Source organism: Pelodiscus sinensis, chromosome 10 (assembly GCF_049634645.1).
Source record: "Pelodiscus sinensis isolate JC-2024 chromosome 10, ASM4963464v1, whole genome shotgun sequence".
NCBI classification, from domain to species: Eukaryota; Metazoa; Chordata; order Testudines; family Trionychidae; genus Pelodiscus; species Pelodiscus sinensis.
In genome coordinates this window covers 36,707,871-36,733,611 of record NC_134720.1, presented here as the reverse complement: position 1 = coordinate 36,733,611, position 25,741 = coordinate 36,707,871, and the positions used below count along the sequence as shown (strand labels likewise).

General features: G+C 40.5%; 1 long non-coding RNA gene across 2 annotated transcripts in view; it reads left to right on the top strand.

Moving 5' to 3' along the window:
* The window catches only part of LOC112546546 (uncharacterized), a 53,551-nt gene extending 28,065 nt beyond the window's left edge, over positions 1 to 25,486 (top strand). For both annotated transcript variants that reach the window (XR_012906403.1, XR_012906402.1), the window contains 4 exons: positions 7,249 to 7,292; positions 19,788 to 19,879; positions 22,212 to 22,287; positions 25,178 to 25,486. This is a non-coding gene — a long non-coding RNA (uncharacterized LOC112546546). The remainder of the gene's footprint in view (positions 1 to 7,248; positions 7,293 to 19,787; positions 19,880 to 22,211; positions 22,288 to 25,177) is intronic.
* The last annotated feature ends 255 nt before the right edge of the window (positions 25,487 to 25,741 follow it).

Genomic DNA, 25,741 nt, shown 5'->3' with positions numbered 1-25,741 from the left:
AATAAAACAAGGTAATTGAAAGATAACGTCATAGTCGTAAATCATAAAAGCTTAGAAGATCAGAGAGAATCATTGATCTCTTTACACACTGATATATTAGTATAAACTATTTTTAAATTGGAAAAATATCTACACCATGATTAGTATTATCCATCCATCTTACTTATTCTTTCTCTGTAATCTATGCGATTTATTTCCCTAGATACTTTTAAGGCCATTGTAACCATAATATGTAATCCTTCTAATGTGCAGGGATGTGTTCTTTCTGAACATATTTTCCAGGTTAATAAAAGGGAGAAAGAAACAGCAGGTACTGCTTGGATATATTTCAACCAAATCTCCACCTCTTGCACAAAATTTATAAGCATCATTAATATAAATCAAGGATGAGGAATTAAAATCAGGAAGTGAAAATAGATATTAAAGGCAGAAAGCATCATTTGAAGAGAAGGGAGTAATGAACAAATTAGATCCCATACAGTTACCACTGAACCAAGCTCTTTGGGCTGCCAAAACCAAAACATGTTAGTGAAATTAAAGTAGGCAACTAGAAAGGAGAAAATCCTGCAATTGTTCTTTCAGCTGGGGTGAATGAATGGCTGCTCAAGCTATAGACGAGAGGTGTAGATTCAATGAAATGGAAGTAATAGTGGCATGAGAAATGTACCATTTAATTGAAGTAAAATAGCCACATAAAATTCAATTATCTAATAAAAGGCAGATGGTAAGGAAACACTAAACTGCACTAAAATAAACAATTACCGATAAAGATAAAAATAATCTTCCTTTTCACTTGAATCAATGTTCTGTGCATTATTGCAAAGTACTGCCATGCAATAGAGAAGACATTAATCTATTGCACAACAACTTTTTCTTCTAGTCCCAAATATCAGAAATGCTTTGTTTAGTCAGCTGACCTGAGGATAATTGACTTTTAAAAATGTCTCTTCCAAGTCTTTCCCAACTTTAAGAAATCACCTCTCAAATTTAATTGGGGGGGAGGGATGAAGGGAAGAGAATAAGTAGTATTCTACACAAATTACTTTGAAAATCTATATTCTGGGTTTTTTGAAAATCACTGTAAAGGGTTCTATAATAAAATTATAAGTTTATAAAAACCTATAGAAAAGGTCATTTTTATAAGGGAATTTTTGAGATCATCTTTTCCCTTTGTGATCTTCCTGCTCAAGTCTAGTAAAATCAGAGAGCTTTAACAGTGAAGCATTTTCATTTTCCAGAAAAGTATCTTGTAATATTTCTTGTGATGTATTTATTGCTACAGAGTTTATTTGTGATCACTGTATATTCTTTGGTTGCAGCTTGGTTCCCCCCACTCCAGGCAATCTTTCTTCTGATATTATGTGAAGAGAATAAGTAAATAAATCCATCCCCTGTCATCCATTCCGAGCTTCTGACAAACACAGGCTAGAGACACCGTCCCTGCCTACCCAGCTCCTTTTTGAGCCTTGTGGTAGTCCTGGCCTTCACAACATCTTCTGGCAAGGAGTTTCATAGGTTGACTGTGCATTCTGTGAAGATGTACTTCCTTTTGTTTGTTTCAAACCTGCTGCCTGTTAATTTAATTTGGTGACCCCTAGTTCTTGTGTTATGGGAAGGAGTAAATAACTCTCCTTTAGTCAAATTTTGACTCAGCAGGCTAAGCTAATGAGAGAGAGATTTTACTTTCATGAGGATCTTTGTGGATGGCAGTAAACAAATACTACAGCCTGTTATCTGTGTAATGGCACAGTTTTTGATTCAGTGTCTAAAAGCTTTTGAACTTGACATATATCTCTGATATACCAATAATATGCAAATCCATTTGCTTGTACCATCCTTCCATGGAATCAGAACAACTAAGTGTCATTACATTTTTAAAATATGAGTGATTTAAATAATGACTCTGGAATTTTAATTCAATGGGAGATAGGTGTCTAATTCCCTTAACCTTTTATCACAATCTCAGCTTGAAATATTATTGTTGATCCTACTTATTTTACAACCTCCTTGAAAGGGGATCATTTTTTGTTTTGTGCTTAGTACAGTTGGCCTTGTTCCCTAAAAGGTGCCTTTAGGCACAACCACAATAGAAATATTAATAAGATAAAGTTTGATTTTTAATACATGGAATAAAGCAGTGCTGTAAATATCGGTAATTCTGCATATTCCACAACATACAGTTCAAATATCTTGAGGTAGACTCTTAATGATGAAATTTCCCCTAAAAGTTGTAAAATTTATGGATATCCTTGTCCCTTTTCAAATTAAATTAAAGCTCATCTTTTTAGAACTGTCCCTTCTGGGCTCTGGAACATAGATTTGTTATTGGAATTCTTTATGGCTTGTATGTACAGGTCAACAGGAATTCTTTCCTTGCCCTTTTATAGCTTTAAGTTTCACATTAGCGTATATCAGCTGTAAGATTAAAACAAGACTAGCAGAATGAAGGGTGAATCATGGACCAGATGGTACCTCTTCCTATGTATGTATATAAAGTGTCCCCAACGGGTCAGATGAATAGATGTGAACATTTGGGCCTTTCTGTAGTGAAGGAATGGTCAGTTTACATTTGTGAAACCCAAGGTTAGACAAAATCAGCTCCAATTTTAAATGGGTATAAACCTACCATAGTGCAGCAAAAGAACACACATTGCATAGATGAAACTATCCAAAGTGTCCTGAAGAAGAGGCCTGATCCAAAGCTCATTTTAAGCCATGCGAGTCTCAGATATGTGCATGATGAGTTTCAGCCAGATCTTAGGCCTTGTCTACACCAAAAGGAAAATTGCTGCTACTGTGATTGATTTTCCGGAGTTTGATTTAGAGAGTCAAATTAAGACTCAATAAACAAACTCAGAGGGTGGTGCCCCTTCCTGTTTCTGGTACTCCTTTTGGGAGAAGTAAGGGAGACTGATAGGAGTATTTGCTTCTGTTGACTTCCCTCTGTAGGGATGCCACCAAGCTCTGCTTAAACTAGACTATATATTCTACATAGCTGGAGTTGCACACCTTAAGCTGAGCTGCCGGATCTAGTGTAGACATGGCCTTAGTTTGTTTGTACCTGTGATGGGTTGCAGGCAACCCGCACGCGGAAACCCGGGGCGGGGCCACCGGAGATAGCAACCCCAACGGCAGCGCTGGGGCAACGCGACCTGGCGGGCAGCAGACGGCGATGCCTGAGCTTGCCCCCATGGCTGCGTCGTTCCACGGCGGCTGGCTCTGCCCCCGGCGTGCGTCTGCAGGGAGCGGATGCGGGGAGTGACAGGTGGAGGGAGGCTGGCGAACTCGCCCCGCCCCCAGAGGGGCTCTGCAAGGGGCTCTGCAAGTGCGTCATGGCCGGAAGGCCGGTTTAAAAGGACCCGCCGGCGGTGGAGGGGGCGGCCATCACAGCTGGCCCCTGGGACGTCCTGGGCTGAGGACGAGCTGGTACCACCCCCAAGGGGTGCCGACGCACGATTGGAATGTTGGTATGGAAGGGTACAGCTTGCTCAGGAAGGACAGACAGGGAAAAAAGGGAGGACGGGTTGCCTTGTATATTAAAAATGTACACGCTTCGACTGAAGTGGAGATGAACGTAGGAGATAGCTGTGTAGAGAGTCTCTGGGTTAAGCTAAAAGGGGTAAAAATGAGGGTGATGTCATGCTAGGAGTCTACAACAGGCCACCTAGCCAGGTGGAAGAGGCCTTTTTTAAACAATTAACAAAACTATCCAAAGCCCAAGCTTTGGTGGTGATGGGGGACTTCAACTATCCAGACATATGTTGGGAAACTAAGACAGCGGGGCACAGGCTATTCAATAAGTCTCTGGACTGCATTGGAGACAACTTTATGTTTCAGAAGGTTGAAAAAGCTACCAGAGGAGAAGCTGTTCTGGATTTGATTTTAACAAGTAGGGAGGAACTGGTTGAGAACTTGAAAGTGGAAGACAGTATGGGGAACAGTGATCATGAAATAATAGAGTTCATGATCTTAAGGAAAGGCAGAAGGAGATCAGCACAATTGAGGTAATGGATTTCAGGAAGGCAGATTTTGATAAGCTCAGAGAACTTGTAGGTAAGGTCCCATGGGAAGCAAGACTGAAGGAAAAAACAACTGAGGAGAGTTGGAAGTATTTCAAAGGGACGTTGTTAAGGGCCCAAAAGCAAACAATTCCGCTGTGTAGGAAAGATAGAAAATATGGCAAAAGACCAGCTTGGCTTAACAAGGAGATCTTGCATGATCTCAAAATAAAAAAGGAGTCCTATAAAAATGGAAACTAGGACAAATAACAAAGGATGAATATAGGCAAGCAACACGGGAATGCAGGGGCAAGATTAGAAAGGCAAAGGCACAAAATGAGAGCAAACTAGCTATAGGCATAAAGGGAAACAAGAAGACCTTTTATAAATACATTAGAAGCAAGAGGAAGACCAAGGACAGGGTAGGCCCACTGCTCAGTGAGGAGGGAGAAGCAGTAACAGGAAACTTGGAAATGGCGGAGATGCTCAATGACTTCTTTGTTTCGGTCTTCACCGAGAGGTCTGGAGGTGTGCCTAACGTAGTGAATACAAGCAGAGAGAGGGTAAGTTTAGAAGATAGGATACACAAAGAACAAGTTAAAAATCACTTAGGAAAGTTAGATGTCAGCAAGTCACCAGGTCCTGATGAAATGCATCCCAGGATACTCAAGGAGCTGATAGAGGAGGTATCTGAGCCTTTAGCTATGATCTTTGAAAAATCATGGCAGACAGGGGAGAGTCCAGAAGACTGGAAAAGGGCAAATATTGTGCCCATCTATAAAAAGGGGAATAAGAACAACCCAGGAAACTACAGACCGGTCAGTTTAATGTCTGTCCCAGGGAAGATAATGGAGCAGGTAATGAAGGAAATCATATGCAAACACTTGGAAGGTAATAAAGTGATAGGGAATAGCCAGCATGGGTTTGTGAAGAACAAGTCATGCCAAACTAATCTGATAGCTTTCTTTGATAGGATAACGAGCCTTGTGGATAAGGGAGAAGCGGTGGATGTCATATACCTAGACTTTAGTAAGGCATTTGATACGGTCTTGCATGATATTCTTATTGATAAACTAGGCAAATATAACGTAGATAGGGCCACAATAAGGTGGGTGCATAATTGGCTGGACAACCGTAGTCAGAGAGTTGTTGTTAACGGTGCTAAATCCTGCTGGAAAGGGATAAGAAGTGGAGTTCCGCAAGGGTCTGTTTTGGGACCCATACTGTTCAATATCTTCATCAATGATGTAGATATTGGGATAGAGAGTACGCTTATTAAGTTTGCAGATGATACCAAACTGGGTGGGGTTGCAACTTCTTTGGAGGATAGGGACATAATTCAAAATGACCTTAGCAAGTTAGAGAAATGGTCAGAGGTAAACAGGATGAAGTTTAATAAAGAGAAATGCAAGTGCTCCACTTAGGAAGGAACAATCAGTTCCATACATACAAGATGGGAAGCGACTGTCAAGGAAGGAGCATGGCGGAAAGGGATTTAGGGGTCATAGTGGACCACAAGTTGAATATGAGTCAACAGTGTGATGCTGTTGCAAAAAAAGCAAATATGATTTTAGGTTGTATCAACAGGTGTGTTGTAAGCAAAACTCGTGAAGTCATTCTGCCGCTCTATTCTGCACTAGTTAGGCCTCAGCTGGAGTACTGTGTCCAGTTCTGGGCACCACATTTCAAGAAAGATGTGGAGAAATTGGAAAGGGTACAGAGAAGAGCGACAAGAATGATTAAAGGTCTAGAGAACATGACCTATGAAGCCAGGCTTCATGAACTGGGCTTGTTTAGTTTGGAAAAAAGAAGATTAAGGGGGGACATGATAGCGGTTTTCAAATATCTAAAAGGGTATCAAAAGGAGGAAGGAGAAAATTTGTTCCTCTTGGTTTCTGAGGACAGGACAAGGAGTAATGGGCTTAAAGTGCAGCAAGGGAGGTTTAGATTGGACATTAGGAAAAAATTCCTAACTGTCAGGGTGGCCAAATATTGGAATAAATTGCCAGGGGAGGTGGTGGAATCTCCCTCTCTGGAGATATTTAAGAACAGGCTAGATAGACATCTGTCAGGGATGGTGTAGATGGAGCTTGGTCCTGCCTTGAGGGTGGGGGGCTGGACTCGATGACTTCTCGAGGTCCCTTCCAGGACTATGATTCTATGATTCTATGATCCCCATCCCAAGATGAATTTAGGAAGCATTATTTTTAATCTCACAACTCTCTAAAATCAAGAAGTTATCTTGGAAATGTTTTGTTCATAGATGCATCTCTTCATGCTTTCAAGCTGATTGAATTTAAAAAGAAAAATAATGCCCTCTTTCCCGGCGTACTTTGTGTAAGAAATCTTACAGGTGTGAATACTTTCCTGAAGTGCAAATTGCTAAAAAATATGAAATTATGATATTCTTCCCAGAGTGCTGCTAACTAAAGGCACCATCTTCCATATACATTTAGTTCACGAGTAAACCTAAATGTGTAATTGCAGGAATGGGCCGTAATTCATTAGCAAATAAAGGGACACATTATTAGAAGTGCTGACTAAATGCAGTTCCTACTGCAAGTCAATGGTACTTGTAAGTGCACTCAAGACTTATGCACAGAAGACGTCCTTTTCTAAACAAAAAGACTTGAAATGGCTTCTTATATTTTCTGTGGTCAGAAGAAATGTACTGCTAAAAATTGGAATGTTCTCATGACAGATGGAGACATAATGTGGGTCTGAGCATGATTAGAGAGGATGTTCTGAGAGATTATCCTGCCTTATGTGCTCCATCTGGTGTGTACTTACAGTAAAGATGGAAAGCTTCAGAAGATTTGGAGGTTTGGTTTGGATTCTTAGCCATTATCTCGCTTCTCCTGCTTCTCTTCCCCACTTCCCAGTGTAAATCTTACTTCTCTTCACCAGTTAGATCCATTCCATTCCCTTGCTTCCAATCCTAATTCTTCAAATAATATATCCTATAACTTGCTACAGATGCCATCTCATTTCTTAACTCTATTGTCCTGTCCAGCTTTTGATAGATGCCCGACCTCTCCAACCAGAGAACTCTGTTACCACATGGAGGGGAATCAATCTCTCTATTTGCTGTCTTTTAGTTAGCTGAGGTCGGATGCCCCAGGGTTTCCGTGGGTCAAAGGTATGAGTTGGCTGACAACCTCTTACAAGAATATATTTAACTTTGACTGCAGTGTATATCTATATTTATCTCAGAGGATTTCTTTTTCTCTTTCATGTAAATTCTGCTTAGGTACATGTGGAATAAGCTGGGTTTATAGCAGGCTTTCAAAACAGGTAAGACACATAGCTACATTCCCTCAGCTGAGATTTTTCCTTCATACAAAGATGTTATGTAAAGGTAGTTTTGAAACTGGGAATCCTCTATAGTGTTGCTAAGCATGTTGCCAGATGCACTTCATAAAAATCTATCCATGCAGAGTGTGATAAAAGCCCTCTTCATAAGCACACTGCAGTGCATTGATTTAAAGGGGTATTTGGGTAATTTTGATATTATTTGCAGCTTTTTTCTACTATTGCTTTACAAAATGCCACATCAAATTTATCCCTATGTATATCCAATGAAATAAATGGAATTATTCCAGGACCGAGATTATATCATTAAGACATTGGTGTATGTACATACTGAAACATTTAGTATTATTTTTGTTTATTTTATTTATTAAAAAGATTTCTAAGAAAGAGAGCCTTTAAAAAGGTGCTGCTTTTACCTAATTATCCTTTTTGTTTTACTTCTGTCCACCCCCATATGAACATAAAATGCTGTTTCTTTTTCCATACAATTAATGTCACTGATATAAAACAAATGAGAAACTAGAATTGAGCCCATAATACCACCGTTTATTTGTGGTAAGTAAGCCCATGAGACATAGGCATTGGAATTTAATATGTACTCTTTCAGTTTTAACTTTATTTACTTCAGTGAAGTTGCATCTTTCTTACATTATAAAAATGAAATGAGAACATGGCCCTTTGTAGATAGTTTACTTAATGTAAATATTTTATAGCATGTTGATTATTGCAAACTTTCTGTAAATTTAAAAAGAAATACAGTAAATTTATCTCTCTTGGTTTATATTTCCCCTTTCGTTTTTCTCTTTTCTCTTTTTTAATTTGTTTTTCCCATATATTCGTTTTCTACCTTTTAAAATATCTGTATTTATTCTCATTTCTCCTTTCCTCAAGACACTCTGCTCTGCCCACTCAGGTTACTAACCTTTGATTTAAAAAAAGTGGGTGTTTTTGGAAAAAAAAAAAAAAACCCTCCCTCCAGCAGCGACTTTGCAAAACAGCCATTGTGCTCCATTGTGTATTACTGACTTTCAGCATCAAATTGCTGCTTTGGGTCCCATGCTGTGCTCCTCTAATAGCCCTGGTCTCGGGCAGTTCAAACTTGGCCTCCATGCACTGTGCTTCAGTAATTCAACCTGGAGTGAAGCTTTCACCCTTCCCTTCACAAATATTATGAAGAGTATAACACGTGGCTATAACCATAGGGATATTCTCATTGGCCAGGTCCTATTTCCCACACAAACATCACTATCAGGCCTTCAAAAGGTCAAAAGCACAGTCCACAGTCGTTCTGCAGCTGCTCAGACTGCTATTGAACTGCTCCTTCTTCCTGTCAAGGATCCCAGTGTATGGCTTCCTGAGCCATGTGATTAAGGGGTTAGCAGGGTCAGGATCACAATGGACATTTCCACTTCCCACATGGTGGTGTTATGGTTGAGGAAGAAAGTCCCTGCTTGCAGCTTCCTGGACAGGCTCATGTTCCAAAAGATGCACGCATCAGCAACTTTCTGGACCACCCTGCATTAATATCCATGAAATGCCCACGGTGATCCAGAAGTGCCTGCAGAACCACAGAGAAATACCCCTTGTGGTTAATGTACTCAAAGGCTAGATGGTCCAGTGCCAAAACTGGAATATAGGTTGAACCTCTGAAATCCGGGATTCTCTGATCAGCATCATCCATGGTCTGGTTGGATCTGAGAGCCTGGGTGCCCAGGAATGTGAACCCTGTCTCTGGGGAGCCCTGGTCAGGTGGGGGCAGAAATGGGGGCACACAGCTGGGGAGCTCCATTGCCAAGGAGCCTTGGCCAGGTGGGGCAGCTATGGGACAGACCTACTGTTACCTATGTTTACACATTGTATGAAAAATAAAGCCATATGAAGGATGGGATTTTATATTTTCATGATGGAACTGCCATTATTTTTAACTTAAAACAACAGAGGATGATTGGTACATCTAAATACCAGCTATTTTCATTTAGTCAAGGTTTGATTCTCTTCTCACTGAAATCAATGGGAATTTGGGCACTGAATTCTGTGAGAACTGCATCAGGTCCTTATTAAGTTCCAAGTTAAATGTATGTTCCACAGAGGTGTTATTGTGGGATGTGTGCTGGGCATGCTCCACAACCACCACCCTCTGTCACAGGTCCTACCTCCTGCACTAACCCTGTGACCCACCTAGACTCTTTCCATTTAGGAAACACAGCATTAAGTCATGTATAAATCAATATGACTTATACATAAGTGGGGTTTTATTTTAGTCAGGGTCCTACCTCAGGGAACAGAAATGGATGTAATTCAGCACATTATTAGCATTGGTGACTGCAAGGAAGGGTAAACTTTTATTTTCTCCAAACAGCAATTTAAGCAGAGCAGAACACAACACCGTGTATTGTGCATTTGATTAAAAATATAAAAGCTTTGATTATTATTGCTTTTTAAGAGGATGCAATTATTGCTGTTTAAAATCCTCTGTATAATTTTAATTGGCATGTATAACCTTAGTTTAGTATTTCCCAGAAAGATTAATAGAATTAATTAAAATAATGGTACATGTCTTTTCTGATAAAGCAATGACCTACGATTATTCGTTATTAAATATATATGTGCAAATTTCACTCCCATCAAAAATGATGCTTCAGCTTAATTAACTTTGATTTATGAACTTGCTGAGCAATGATTTCTTGAGTGAGCAGATCTTTAGTTAGCTGTACTTCTCCACATTACCCTGGAATGGAAATAAGTTAGTGTATATGTGCCTTTCCTTCAAACAGAGGGAAAAATACAATGAAACTCAAAGTTCTAGTCATATCGAGATGGTAAAGTACCATATGCAATCTTTATACAGGTTGGACCTCTCTTGTCTGGCAGCCTCAGGATATAACCAGTCCCAAACGAGGGGATTTTCTGGAGCAGAGGAGGTCCCTTCCAACATGGCCCATGCTGAACTCCTGCCCCCTGTTAGGGCTCCAGCCAGGCACTTCTGCTGCCTGCCCAGCCATGGCTGAAACTCCCTAGCAGCCACTGCTGGATCCGAGAGCCATAGCCAGAGCTCAACAGCCATTGCCGGATGCAAGCGCCATGGCCGGAGCCCCACAGCTGCTGCAGGACCCAACCTTTGCACTGCCAGACCTGAGCTCTGCAGCCAGGGCTGGTGCTCCCCAGCTGCAGCCAGGGCTGGAGTTCCACATTCACTGACAACCCCTGCTACCTCCCAGCCACAGAGGGCAGAACTCTTTGCTGTGCTGCTCACTCCACACCCCTTTCCTCCGCTCCCCACATGGGGCTCCTAGCTAAGTCATTGGCACCCCTGCCAGACTCCTGCCCCACAGCCTGACCTCCCTATACCTGGGATCTGTGGTCCAAGAACATCCCTGGTCCTGCCAGACCATGGATGTAGCTGGACCACAGAGTCCTGATTAAGGGAGGTACAATATATAGCAACTATAATATAATTTGTTTTATCCCCAGTAAAAGGACCTAAATCAGTGTCTCTGTGAATTTTGTTAGCACAATGGACTGAACTGTGCATACTTGCTGTAATTATCACAGACAATTGTATATGGCCCTCCATCATTTTAATTGAATACTTTAAGATTCTCCAAAAAACCATTTTGAAATCTATTGCTTATACCCTGTGTATGTTAAGGCTGAGGTGCACTCTGTGAAAAGGAGTGCAAAGCCCTATACTCTCCACACCAGCTATTAGCGAGTACCATTCATTAAGTTACACATAAGTTCTTGTACTTGGTGAACACCTTAAAGTCTTGATTTAGAACTTCAGGCCATGGTCACAAATCTCACTGTGTAAGTGTGTCTTTCTACATCATCCCCTACGCTTTAGTATGAGAGGATAGCTCTTATTCTCTGTTGCTTTAATATTAATCTCATTAATCTCATGAATCCACATCTCTGGTTGCTCTTGATATCAACTTATGGTTGAGAAGAAGCTTTGCTCTAAAGACCATGGTAGCAGTCTGGGGAGAGGAGACTGAATTTGATACATATTGTAGCAAAGAAAAACGCTGTATGTGTTTAGATATATAGATTTCCTTAGGGTATGCCTAGAAAGGCATGATATATGTTGACTGACTGGAGCAAAGATATAATTAATTCTACTATTCTTCAGTCACTCATTCTGATTGTAGTTTTAACAAGTCACTTCATTCATTTGTAAAATACTTCCTTCTCTTAATGATTACATGTGAAGCTCTTTGAGAGTTTCAGATTAATTACACTATATAACTGCAAAACATTAATATTAGTGCACTTTTGGGTATTAAGTAAGCACATTTACTAAGACCAAAGAGAATGTGAAGTATCTGAAAAGATCTACTACTTCTTACTTAAATGCATCTAGTTTCCTAGCTAAACAAAGACAAAGTATAATTTGCATGTACCAGCCAGCCAGGCACCAATAATGTTCTCTGATGTTATCCTGTGATGCTGTGTGCTTTATAAAAACAAATTCACAAGTTAGAGTCTCATCCATGGTTCCTGCTTCCTTGAAGGGTGTCTGGAAAAGCAATTTCTTCAGATGTAGGAGCAGGAAATGCCTCACACCAATGCCTCTGACCAATAGTTGGAGCAACGTACTGAAGAAAATCCTCTCTATGTATTTCCTAACTCAGAAAGATGGTGACTATGGCCTCAAAGGATAATAGCTGGTAGCCAAGGAAAGGATCCAAATGGTTTTAGTTAAGTTACATAAGACTTCCCTGTTGGGGAGATGTGGAGAGGTCATTTTCTTTTTGAAAATAATTACTAACATTTAGATAATGCAGTAATTATTTGGCTGTGTGTGTGTGTTATAAATGCATCTACCAGAAGGAAAAAAAGATTTAGAAGTGAAGCACTTTTATTTTGTTATAATCTGATCTCTTCTTTCCATGATTTCAGCAAATAAAAACCCTGTGGACTGGGTTTCAGTGCAAATTCTCTTTGTGTGTGTCTCTTTGACTTGCCAGATCTTTAACTAACCTGCTATCAAAGGAATTCCTGCTCTAAATGAGATCTTACGCATGCTAATTTCACCCTGAACACATTGTTTCAGAGCACCACTGGGCTGTCATGCTGGCAAAAGTTTGAATGATGACATCTGGGTGGCTTAGTCAGTGGTCCAATTTCTGCCTCTCTGTTCTCCTTTAGCCTAATAAAGAATATTAAGCTCACAATGCAATGTACAATTAAGGACCTAATAGGAGTGAGCTCATAGCTTTGAAGACCATAAGTGCCCCAGCTCAAAACTCTGTCATACATCTCCCTGCTCCAGATTTGGTTAAGTGCTGGATTAAATTACTGGCAAGCAGCAAACAGCTGTGGGTTCTGAATAACAGTGTCTTCTTCCCTTCAGACTCTCAGATGAAATTGTGTGTGTGACATTTCCCATATGCTGAAAGTTAGTGTTGAGTGGGAACTATAACAAAGGATTCTTGTGTGAGAGTGCTCATTACATTTGCTATGTCTGTACGTTTCCACTGTGATTTAATCCAAAGGTTCAGTTTTCCTTTCCTAGTAACCTTTGCTTCTATGGTACAGTTAAAGAGTGACCAGACAAATAGAGGGTGTTGAAATGTTTCCATCTGCAAAGAGAAGAATGAGGTTTACTGGATCTTTCAAAAAAGGCTTTTCTTTTCGAAAGAACTGCGTTTAGACCACTGTTTCACTTTCGAAATAGTATTTTTCAAAAGAACATGTGGCCACCATTATGCAAATGAAGCACGGGAAATTCAAATCCAGGCTTGATTTGCAATTTTGATATGTTTAATTTACATCCCTCTTTTGAAAGAGGGATGTAGTCTAGACATAGCCTCAGTGAAGTATGTCCATTGGGTTTTTGTTCCAGTTTTCAATTAAACAAACACTTAAACAGCAATCACAAAGCAATGTTTGACATGTGCCTGGTCTCTGAGCAACTGACCAAAAAACCTGCCAAAAAAGACAAACTTATGAACAGATCATCACATCCTTCTGCTAACAACTAGAAATTACAAGATGCTCTCATCTTCTGAATTGTCAACATTTTGTAATGAAAATTAAAATATGTTTTGCAATCTATAATGAACACCTTTATAGCTTTGTTTAAGGTCATTTTAGTGGAAACATTCCTCAATGTGACTATATAATACAGATTGTTCTCTGGGGAACGCTCCCACATGCCTCCTCAGTAGCATTGCCAACTGTCAATTGTGCAAATCCAAAGACCCTTGCCTCGCTCCATGCCCCATGCCTTCCCTGAGACCATGCCCCTGTTCTATTCCTTCTTCAAGGCTCTGCCCCCACTGACTCTAGCTCCCCTCTCTCAATTGCTTATTTCCCCCCATACTCACTCATTTTACCAGGTTGAGGTGGGAGTTGGGGTCTGGGTGGAGTGCAGGGTGTGGGTGGGAGTTTGGGTGCAGGAGGGGGTGAAGGGTATAGGCTGTAGGCTTGGAGCAGGGGGTTGGGGTGCAGGAGGGGGGCTAGAGTTTGACACTTACCTTTGTCAGTTCCCAAAAGTGACTGGTACAGCCCTCTGGAAATGGCTCCAAGGTGGGAGGGGGAGTGTCAAGGAATCTGCCCATAGGTACCACCCATGCAGCTCCAATTGGCTACACTCCTGGTCAATGCGAGCTGTGGAATCTGTGCTTGGGGTCGGGGCAGCACATGAAGACACCTCCCCACCGGAGCCTCAGGGATGATGTCAGCCACTTCAGGGAGTGGCATGGAGTAAGGGCGAGCAGGATACCTGCCTAACAGTGGTAGCAGCTGCGGGTCCCAGGCTCTTTTAAATTGCCCAAGTCTCTGGGCAATTGCCGCCTTTGTTCCCACTTCCTCTGGCAACAGGCTACTGGGCACTCCAGATGGAGTGTTTTATTATCCATAGTTTGCTGGTTCAATGAGGAGCCAGGATTCTTAGTCCCTCAGTGTGAGAGGACGGGCTGACTCAGCAACAAGGCAAACAACAAGCACTGCTCATTGACTTGCTTTGCCCATCCGTAAAATCAGAATAATAATATCTGCCTCATAGGGTAACAAATAACTGTTGTAAAACACTTTGTTCTCTTCAGATGAAAGGCACTGTAGATGCTCCAAGTGTTATTTATTAGTACGCCACCACCAAGAAACCAACAGTAAAACTCTAAGTTTCATTGGCAGTGGCTCAAAGTCACTCACCTGTCTTCTGATTTCTGGGTGACTGTGGAAGAATGGACTCCAAGTAGGAATAGACATTTGTTTGGAAAAACATGAGGAAAGCAGGCAATGATTTATTTTACTTACAAGCATTTATACTTTTTGAACAGCAATTCAAATGGCAGCGATAGCCAAATACACTGTCGAGAGCACATCTTAAAACTGAGGAATAAAGAAAGCAGTGGTGTTCAAAATAGAACTGGTCTAAAAAACAGCAGCATCTTTATATGCTTTAGAATTTCGGTGAATGTTTTAAAAAACTTTAAATCTAAAACTAAAAACTGCATCCCCCAAACTACTCAATAAACCAAAAATATTTCAACAAAAATGATATTTTTAATTATTGATCAAAATTAATATTTTCAACAAAAACTTTTTAAATGTTGATTTTTTTCAAAAACAACCAGCTCTAGAGCAAGCCTTCAGGTGGTAGTTACTCTCTGCTATCCTCAAAATCACTAGTTAAGATTCTGATCTGAATTGCATCTGGCATATGTTAATGGAGAACCCCTTCAAGCTTTATGCTCATGTAATATAATTGAGATGAGAGTTTGACTCACTGTTATTCAAAGTGCTGTGTGTGAGTGTTTTACTCCTCCTCGTACTGACTAAGAATTCCTTGTGAAGGGTGACACACCAAGAGACATCATTTAGCTAGCTGGCAAAAACTTCCAAGCACTACTCATTTTTCTTCATTTGGCCAGAGTACCACTAGCTGCCCTCTATACCCTCCCACCACATATGAAAGTAGTTTGACAATGTGATAATGATTGTAAAGGTAACTCTGCCCAAGTACTTGTTAGCAATACTGGATTGAGCATAGCAGAAATAACTGTTACTCCTTTCAGTTCTCAGCTCTGATATTCCAAACATGTTATTTACTTTAGCTATTTATTTTCTTGACCACAGTACCAGGTAAAATTCCCATAATGATAACCAATTAAACTCACGCAAATGTAAGGAGTTTATTGTCCGCTTTCCCCCGCCCCCATTATTACTCTCCATTTTGAACACAGACAATGCAATTCTTCATAGCTAAAACATTTTGCTTTGCCCAACAGGAATCCTAGTGACTCATGAGCAATTTGCCAATAGGTGGCATGAGTGCACTACTTAGTACTGCAGGTGTAGGCTGAAAATAATAACAAGTTTCATCCAACTTTCTGAAGACTGGTCAAAAGCCATTATGGCTAGTGTTAGCAATCAGCAATTGCCATAGAGGAACAAAAGTCTGAAGTTCACTGTATGAGCAAAGTATGCTGCAGCTACTAAAAATGTTAATGAATCAGTTATTTTTATTAGAAAGTTGTATATTCACAAACTGAGACTGAGTACACATGAAGTGGCTTATAAGAAAACAACGTGCAAAAATATCACGGGCAGCTGAGATTTTACCACACATTAATAGTGTGATTATTACAAGATAATGTAGTGATATTTTACCCTGAAATAATAAACCAGCAAACAGTTCCTCCTATAAATTGTGTGGCTGGTTCCAAAGCCCCCAGAAGCCAATAGAAAAACTCCTTTTTACTCTGATGAGGTAAGGCCTAAAATAAACTTTATGGATGTAGCTAGGACAGTTTTAGTGACGTGACTGCTCTTATGGGAAGGCATGGATCTTTCTTTCGGGGGGCAAGATTTCATTGTATGAAATCACAATTGTGTCTTATATCAAGCAACTAGACTCCTAGGGAATATAAATTATTTGGGTTTTATGAGTTGAAATAGAATATGTGTTCACAACTACCATGAACAGAGCAAAGGAGTTGATCTATTCTCAACCTTCCTTATGGCTCTCTCAGAATTTTCTCTTTTTTCATAGTCTGCTGTTTCTCAAAGGTACATCTCTGTGTGTATCAGATAGAAGTTATGGACCTGATGCAGAAATCTTTGGCTTGTCTTATTTAGGAGGTCAGACTAGATTATCATAACATCTTGTTCTGGCTTCAAAATCTATGATTCTACATTTGGGCACAGACCACCAGTGAAATGTTTTGGGAAGTCCTTGCAAAAGCACTCAAGTATTTTTTTTTAATCTATTCAGTGAGCATAGTAAAAAACAAACAAACCTAAAACCTTGTATCTCTCTATTTAATCAATTTATTTTTATATGGTCTATGTGAATATATATGAACTTATGGTCCACTCTATGGGAAAGTGTGAGAACCCTTAAATTAAAGATCAGGCATGCATTTTCAGTGAAAAGGTTCCTTCTAACTGCCATGAGTGGAAGGGGGATTTTCTAAGAAATTAAAGAACTGAGGGAGGAAAAGCTCAGCAAGCTTTTGCCATATTCACAAACTGGCAAAACACCAAAAGGTCAACACTATCCAATATGTTTCAATGTATTCTCTCTTTCTTGCTAATATTTATACTGCAGGAAGAGAATAGGATTTAACTTTATATATAGCACTTTCATACACATTGTCTGAAAGCTCTTTAGGAGGCAATGAATTACATGCTATTTGAGGAGTGATTTTGTTTTCACTGTTTTTTCTTTTGAGTAAATATGATGAAGAGTTCTCTCATCCTGCACCTACTTCTTTCTCTCCAACTAAATTTGTTTCTTCTTGCTCCATATTTTTTTGTTTGTTTGCAGGGAGTATATTTCACCCCTAGAATACAATTGCATAAAGGCAATTCTAGATTTATATGGCTACCCACATTCAAAGGGGAGCAGCCTTTGCCCAAGTCTCTCCCACATTAGCCTGTCTGTTTTTGGTTCATAGATCCCAAATTTTAGTAAAGAAATGCCACAGATCTGAGGGGGAAAGTGAAACAAACTGTCTAAATGACATCCTGCTTCCAGTATTCCCCTCTAATCCCTAAATCAGATTGCCAGGTTTGTGTTCCTCTCCACACTCATTTGTGTGGTGCATAATGCTGTCAAAGTATGGCTTATGTGTGGGCTGCAAAGCCTTGAGGCTAAACCAACCCTGATTATTGGATGAGCCAGGGCTGCTTTGAGGGGAGCCTGAGGGCAACCCTCAGTGCTCCAGGCATGAGGCCCAGGACAATCCCTTCCTTTCTCCCCCCGACGCAGGCCCTGCTCCACCCCTTCGCCAAACCCTGCCATTGCTTTGCCTCCTTTCCCAAGGAATGTGGTCCTGGGGTTACTGAAGCCTGGCATGGGGGCAGTAGGGGTGACCCCCACACTCACCACACAGGTAGCATGAGCTGGAAAGGGCCCTCAGCCTGCTCCACCCCTCCACACTGTCCTTGTGGCCTGCTACACCCCGCTTCTCTGCAGTGTTGGGTAGCAGAGCACCTTGGGCTACGTCTAGACTGCAAGCCTCTTTCGAAAAAGAGTGTCTAGACCACAATCAGTACTTTAAAAAAAGCAAGCCACTTTTTTGAAAGAGAGCACACATGCATTCTGGATACTCTCTTTGGAAAAAGCACAGTTTGCATTACATAGAGCCTTTTTTTAAAAGAGCACTTTCGAAAAAAGGCATTCTTCCTTGCAAAACGATGTTTTCCGCGGCCGAAAAAACTGCTGCATTCTTTCAATTTACTTTCGAAAGAATGTGGCAGCTGTCTAGATGCAGGGGAAGTTTTTTTAAAAAAAGGCCACTTTTTTCGGAAAAACCGTGTATTCTAGACACACCCTTGGAGCTGGGCACCTCTGCTTCTTGCCGCCATGAAGTTGAGTACAGTGGGCTGGGAGAGGGGATATGGAGCACGCTGCTGGGCCACTCTGGCTCCCACGACTCAAGTGGTGAGTGTGTGTGGGGCGATCACTGCTGTTGCCCCGCACCAGGCCTCCATAATCTTTCTTTCAAAAGAAGTCTGTAGTCTAGACGTAGCCTGACAGTAAGAGAGGGTAGCTCAAGAATCAAGAGTTACTGATAAGAGAGGGAAACAGCTGGAGAAGTCAACTCTGGCCTGAAAGGTCTGAGAACTAGCTGTTTTAGGGGAAGTGCCATTGTTGAGCTACTATGTTTATCCTTAATTATGACTCAAAGCATTCATCTCTTAAGGATGCTGATCACCGCAATGAGAATGGAGGAACTCTAACTTCTGAGTTTCATAGAACCCTTTAATTCTTCCACATGTAGTTTTCAATTGGGAAATCACTATCACTATTCATTTATCAATTTTAATAAACAAATGTCATAATTATTTAATTGTTTGTTGTAGCTCGGTTTCTGGACCATGAGGGCAGGTTACGGGACTATGGAAACTTGAAAATAAATCACCTGAAAATGCCCTTTTTTCATCAGCAAAACCTGACCATGTGAGAGACAAGAGACAGACTGAACCAGTTTACAGTGGTACCCAGCACTTCATGATAGTCTTGCTGGTTTATATGTCTTAAGTGTTAAATTGTAAAGATAATTATCTAAATTGGGACTTATGCTGTGCCATCTAGCTTTGTTTACATTTGTGCGCCCAACATTGCTAATGTTATTTCAGTCCAATTATTTTTAGCAATGTTAGGAAAACATACAATGACCATTTGGCTGTCACTGGTGTGTTAAGCGTTTGTGTTGATGGGGCTGCTGTGAGGAGGATATGATATACTGGGTTTTTTAAAATGTTAATTACAACAGACAATTGGTCTAAACTATGGATCTAAACACTAGAACATCTGAACTAGAAATAACCGCTATCAAGGATTTAGAACCCTCCCCCCCCCACTAATATAGGCAAAATGACAGAGGTTAGATATGGAAAAAGAAATGAACACCGTTCATCAAAATGGAATGTTAATTCTGAAATTTGCTCAACTTAGCAACAACATTATAATTATTTTTGGAGGTGACCGACAAGTTTCATGTTAATTTTGTTTCAGCTTTTTTTGTGAGAAGTTGAAATTTCAAGAACTTTTCATCACAATTTTTGACATTTTTCTGCTTGCATTGGTTATTGAGGGTTTGTGGATAGAATCTGAAATTGTGGATAGACTATGAGGAATGTACCACTGCTTCCCCATCACTATATTCTTAGTTCTGGGAAAGGAAACCTCCAAGCAATATTCTTCACAATATCTACTTGCTCTGTTGTAAACTACCATTCCAGTACAATATCATTTTTATGAAGTACAGCATCTTTTAATTAACATTTTGACTTATAGAGGTTTTTAATTCTCCAGGACATTTCACATAATATATTGCTGTGCAGTGATCATCCAACAACGAAATGTGGCAAAATGTGGAAATACAATTCTATTATGCTCTGTTGGAGTATTAATATTCACTTAATAAGATTGCATGCAATTATATTTCTTATAGCTGTTGTAATTGGTTTCCTGAGTGGCAAAATAAGAAAATGCTTACTCACAATATCTCTGGATTTCAGGAGTTCTGTGCTGGATACCATAGACTATGCACACAACAGCAAACATTCCAGTATTACACATTATGCTAGGCACTTCAATCAACTTGAGACAGGTTCTTCATCATATTCATTGTTTTCTCCTTTTGATTGAGCAAAGTTCTTACTCTCTTTTTTCTTATTTATCGGTGACTATAAAAACACTGGATCTGTTTCATGAACTGAATTATTTGTAACACCAGAGGATGATGGAAAATAGATGTGTTTTTTTTCTAGTAAGATTAAGTACATGTTGTGGTGACAAGCCTACTGTGTATCACACTGAAATCTAAACAGTGAATATAAAGATTGATATATATCTATATTAGAGCATTTGTATGTCTAACTGTCCATGAGTCCAAAAGCTTCAGAAGGGTAGCCAAGTTAGTAGGTAACTGGAAAAAATTAAAAAACAATGAATAGTCTAGCAGTGCCTTAAAGACAAACAAAACATGTAGATGGTCTCACGAGCTTTCATGGGCATAGCCCACTTCTTCAGATGAATGGAGTATTGAAGGTCCAGTTCCAAAATAAATTGTAGGAGATGGTAGGGAAAAAGAAAGAAGGCAAAAGACGAGGGAAGTTAATCAGAGTGTTCATTTTGCATGAAGCTGATAGAGAAGGAGCAAATTGTTCATAAGTTCCCGTTGTTTGGTTTTTTAAGTCATTAGGATGTGGAAGGTAGTATGCTAGTTAGGTAATGTCTTTATTCAGACCTTTGTGATGGATCCCAAGCCTGAAACAACAGGGTGACTTTGAGATCCATTAATGAGAGCCCTGTCAGGTTAAAGTATTCTCTGCTTTAAAGGTTTCTGTGTGTTGCCTTTTCAGATATCTGATTTGTGTCTATTAATTCTTTGCCATAGAGACTGTCCACTTTGGCCAATATACATGGCAGAGGGGCATTGCTGGCATTTGATGGCAAAGATCACATTAGTGGATGTACAGTTAAAGGAGCCTCTGATGTGGTGGCTGATGTGATTGGGTCAATGAGTCCATCTGTCTATGAGTTTGTTCAAGAACTCTTCCTAAACTGTAAGAGCTAGGACCACAAATTTGGTAGGCAACTTCCTCTTGTCATAGTTAAAGCAAGGCCACAGCTTGGTGTTGCCTGGAATCTAATTCTTTTCCACAACACAGAAAGGGAGGGGGCTGAAAACAGGAACAGTTATGCTCTGCAATGAACACTGGGGACAGTTATTCTGAAGAGTAACTTCAGGGGGGGTGGCCACACCAGGAACAGAGTGGCTAGATGAAGCCAGAGCTCCCTATATTTCTGTCCACCAGTCTTGGATAATTGGCCCCCTTGCCAACAGACCCCTCTTCCCTGGCCTTTAGCTCTGACCATGGCAGCCCTGCCCCCAACAAGGAGCTGCCGGGTCTAGGGTTGGAATGTGAAGCTCTGTGACCCCGAGGAGCTGCCAGGGCTGAGGCTGTTCCATGCAGCTCTAGTTCCCACTCCTGGAGTTGCTGCTGGGAGTGGTCCTTGCGCCCCACCCCCCTCGGAGAGTCTGCTGGGGCCAGGCTGGATCTTGCAGCCCTGCCTCTCCAGAAGCTGCCAGAGCACGGCAGGGCTGTGAAGCTCTGGCCCCCTCTCACTTTCTGAGGGCTTTCCATGGCCTGGACCAGAATGTCCATCAGGGGCCAGGCTTGGGGGACGCTGGCAGGTGAAGTGCAGTCCTCACCACCATGGGTGACCCCAATGAACCCCCCCAAACATCCCAGCTCCCTACCCTGAGCCCCGCACCCGTGCCCTGACTCCTGCATCCCCTGTACAGCCAGCCCCTGCCCTGAAGGACCTAAGAAACATCAGGTAAGTCTAGTGCTGTATACATTCTCAGAAAGTTCAATAGCTGTTTAGAAATAATCATAGTTGTAAATAGAACAATCAAATTATAATTCTGTTTTTTTTTTTAAAATAATTATCTTCATAATGTTTTTCATGGTCCTTGACTAGGAAAACTGTAGCAAGTTACAAGATGTATGGTTTCATAACTTCTGGGGTTGGTTTTTAGATGAGAAGGGCTCTGTAATCTGTACCTTTTTAAAATACTTTGTTTAGCTTGTTTGCTCAACAAAGAATATCATTTGAGCTCAAGAAGTCTTACTTTAAACATATATAATTTATATAACATACACCATCTCTGTAATACTAGCAGCTGTTGGACAATGCCCAAAATGTTGCATTATATTCCTCCCATGTGAAGCTGTTTATATCTGTGATAAAAATATGTTGGAGTGATTTCCTCAAATTTATGAAGACTCTTCTACCCAACGTTGTCTCTTTTCATAGAATCTTATACAGTTGCAAGTAATCATATGAAACTCCGGTTCTTTGGATGCAAAATGAAACACTTCTATTGTAGATAATTCATATGTATGTAGATAAGTGATTTTCATTATCAATAGGAAAAAAGAGGAATGATGCCACTGAACCAGGGAGAGGGCTAAATTTGCTGCAGGCCAGGTCAGAGCTTCTGTAAAGGTAAATCATTTGCATACAGATGACCCTGTGCTTCCCAGTAGATGATCAAAACTGATAGGGATGTTAGTGATCTGTGAAATTTGTGGGTCAGAACCTTGCTTTCTTAATTCCACCCTATGGAGTGTTTCCCGCAGAAACACATGAATATCTCAGCACAGTGGCCAGGATTGGATTTATGTGAAATCTTAGCATATTAAGGATTATATTTTGCCTTGTGTTGACACGCATGGTGTGGGAAGGGAATAGACTGAGAGCTTCTTTTTTGCACCTAGAAAGGCTAACATAGTTCTAGGGAAAATGCCCGTGTCAAGTGAATGTACTTTTTGGACAGATATTCAGAATTTGCTGCATTTTGTTCAGTGTTTTTTTTATTCCCCAGCACGAACTCTTTGCTTTTTTGCTACCTCTGCTGCTATGTTGCACTCTGTTTTCAAGCCACTTGGCCCTTAGTGTAAAATTCATTTGGCCTGAATTCTATGGTATACAATATGTATTTTTTTCTTAACATACTCAAATGCTATGCTTACACTGTACAATCCCATAACATTTTCAGCCATTAATTTATGCCTTTTTTTTAGGGATTTGCTTTCTTTTTTTTAATTGGGCCAGTTCCCGAGCTGATATAGCAGTATTGACTTCAACCTTTGAGCTATATTGATTTACACCAGCTGAGTAGCAAATACATTTTCATATGGGCAAATAATGAGTTTGCTCCTACAATCTGGGCTCAGGTGAATAAGGGCTGCAGGACTGGGTGAATTTTGATTGGTAGAGACAATAGAAATATCAGAAAGATAGAGTTCCAGAAACAACATATCCCTATAAGGCAAGTTTTCCCCACCACACATTTTTACTTAGAAAAGATAAAAGAGAGGCAGAATTGATTTTTAAATGATTCTGGGGTTAAAGACTGTGCTGCACTATTGAAATTAGGAAGGTAGTTCAAGGAATGAAGAACTACTCACTGAAAGTAACAAGTAGCACACAATGGCCCAGTATTGGGAGATGTAAAGCAAAGCAGTGATTTTATTTGTCTGGGCTAAGCCAAATGCTACAGATTCATTGGCTTCTTAACTCACCGTGCTACCTGTCAGTCCTTGAACAGATGCACGGCCTCCAGGCTCTCTTACCTTGCCAATAACTGGTCTCCTGGCAGGAACTCTCAGAGGACTTTCAGAAGGAAGCAAGCAACCCAGTAATAGCCCAGTATGAATAGAGGAAATAAATGAAAATGGAAAGTACAGAGTTTCCCCTGTTTACATTACCATATATATAGAAAGACTATAAGCCCAATAATCCTGTCCCACACCTTCACAGCAGGACACGGCACATATTAGGAGGAAAAATGAGAAAGATCACATTTCCTTGCAGCTGTAACTTGCTGGTTAAGTGTGAGGTTTTGAACACGAGATTTTATTTGACATTTAAAAAAATGACTTTGAAACTCTCAATCTGCCAAAGCCCACATGCATGGGTGCGGGAGTGTCAAAGGAGGGACATACACACACACACACTTATTCTTACTGGAACATCCAAATGCTATGGGGTTCCTTCCTCTTGTTTATAACTCATCTATAATGTACATAATTTTCAACACTAAATGTCTGTGTGGGCCATAGGAGCTGTGGCAATGAGATGAATGATATCCACCAGAACAGGTGTGCGCTGAAAATTAAACTGAATTTGCTCTTATTTTGGCTGGGAGAGCTTTTCCTCTGGGCTTTACCTTATGCCACGAGTGACTTTTTTCCTTTTAATCACTGTTAGAAATGTGGACTCAACTGGACATGTGAAATAGAAAGTCAGGCAACTTAAGTGCTTTTCAAGAAATGCTGGAGTGTTTTAATCAGGGCCACTAGCAGCCAGCTGTGAGTTTCCCTTACATAAGTAATGGTCTAACTAAATAAATTGCTCTTTGCACTTATTTTTGCCTTGAGAAAAGAAGCCCAAATTATCCAGTAATAAGGATGTTTAATAGAACTGTTGCAATCAGTTATTGCTTCTGTAAATCATAAGAACATAACTAACCAAAAGGAGGCTGAGAGGAGATAGGATTCTCTCTATGAATACATCAGAGGAACTAATACCAGGGAGGGAGAGGAATTATTTAGGTTAAGCGCCTATGTGGACATTAGAAGAAATTGATATGAAGTGGCCCTCCAGTTTAGACGTGAAATTGGGTGAGGGTTTCTAACCATCAGAGGTGTGGCGTTCTGGAACAGCTTTCCAAAAAGAGCAAAAAATGAACCAGCTTCAAGACTGAGATTGATAAGTTTATGAAGGAGATGGTACGATGAGACTCCTCACAATGACATATGGTCCAGCAGTGACGGCCAGTAACAAAAATCTCCAATGGCCAGATATAGGACAGTAGATAAAGAGGGTTCTGAGTTACTACAGAATATTCTTTTCCAGGTATCTGCCTGATGGGTCTAGCCCACACGCTCTGGGTCTAGCTGATCACAATATTTGGAATTACCCCACTTCTCCTCCAAGTCAGATTGGCATAAAGCCTAGTCCTTCCCCCGACACCTTCTTCTGCAGTATGCAGCACAGGTCATATGCAGATTTAAACTATAGGTTGGACAAAATCAGGACTCTCTGGTTTGGCAACAGCCATGATCTAGCAGGACCACAGATGTTCCTGTACCGGTGAGTACTGACTGGAGCCCCAGTGGCAAGAAAGTTGGCAATTGGAAGTAATACTGGCACTATTGCATCATTCTGTTATTATCTTAATTGCCCCACACCTGTAGCAGTTGCTGGCACAAGATTTATTCATTTTAACTGAAGGAGACTGCATTGAGGCCAAGCAATTGGATCTCTTACATCTACTTGTCACACACACACGCACACACACTTCCATCATTTGTCTTCCTGTCTTCCACAGCACACACAGGACAGCGAGTCAAGAAAAGAAGATTAAAGAAAAGAAGACAGAAGACCTGTCACCTGCCTGAGCCTCTACAAGTCTGTCCTGTTCCTTGAGTTCCCTTTTCTCTATCCTGAAGACATCTATTTACCTTTGCCTCCGCACGCTGAGATGGTGGTATCATCCCTATTTTTTTTGTTGCCCCAACTTTGGCCACTTGTATTTTGGGCCCTGGCTTCACACCATTGTTTTATTTGTGACAGCCAGATTTTGTGTTAGTTTTTTAAGTTCAATGTTATGTTAATAAAATAGTAGTTGTTTCAGCCATTTTGTGTTGAACTGTGTTGAATAATACTCAAGCAAAATGCAGGACAATGTAGCACTTTAAAGACTAACAAGATGGTTTATTAGATGATGAGCTTTCGTGGGCCAGACCCACTTCCTCAGATCAAATAGTGGAAGAAAATAGTCACAATTTTCTTCCACTATTTGATCTGAGGAAGTGGGTCTGGCCCACGAAAGCTCATCATCTAATAAACCATCTTGTTAGTCTTTAAAGTGCTACATTGTCCTGCATTTTGC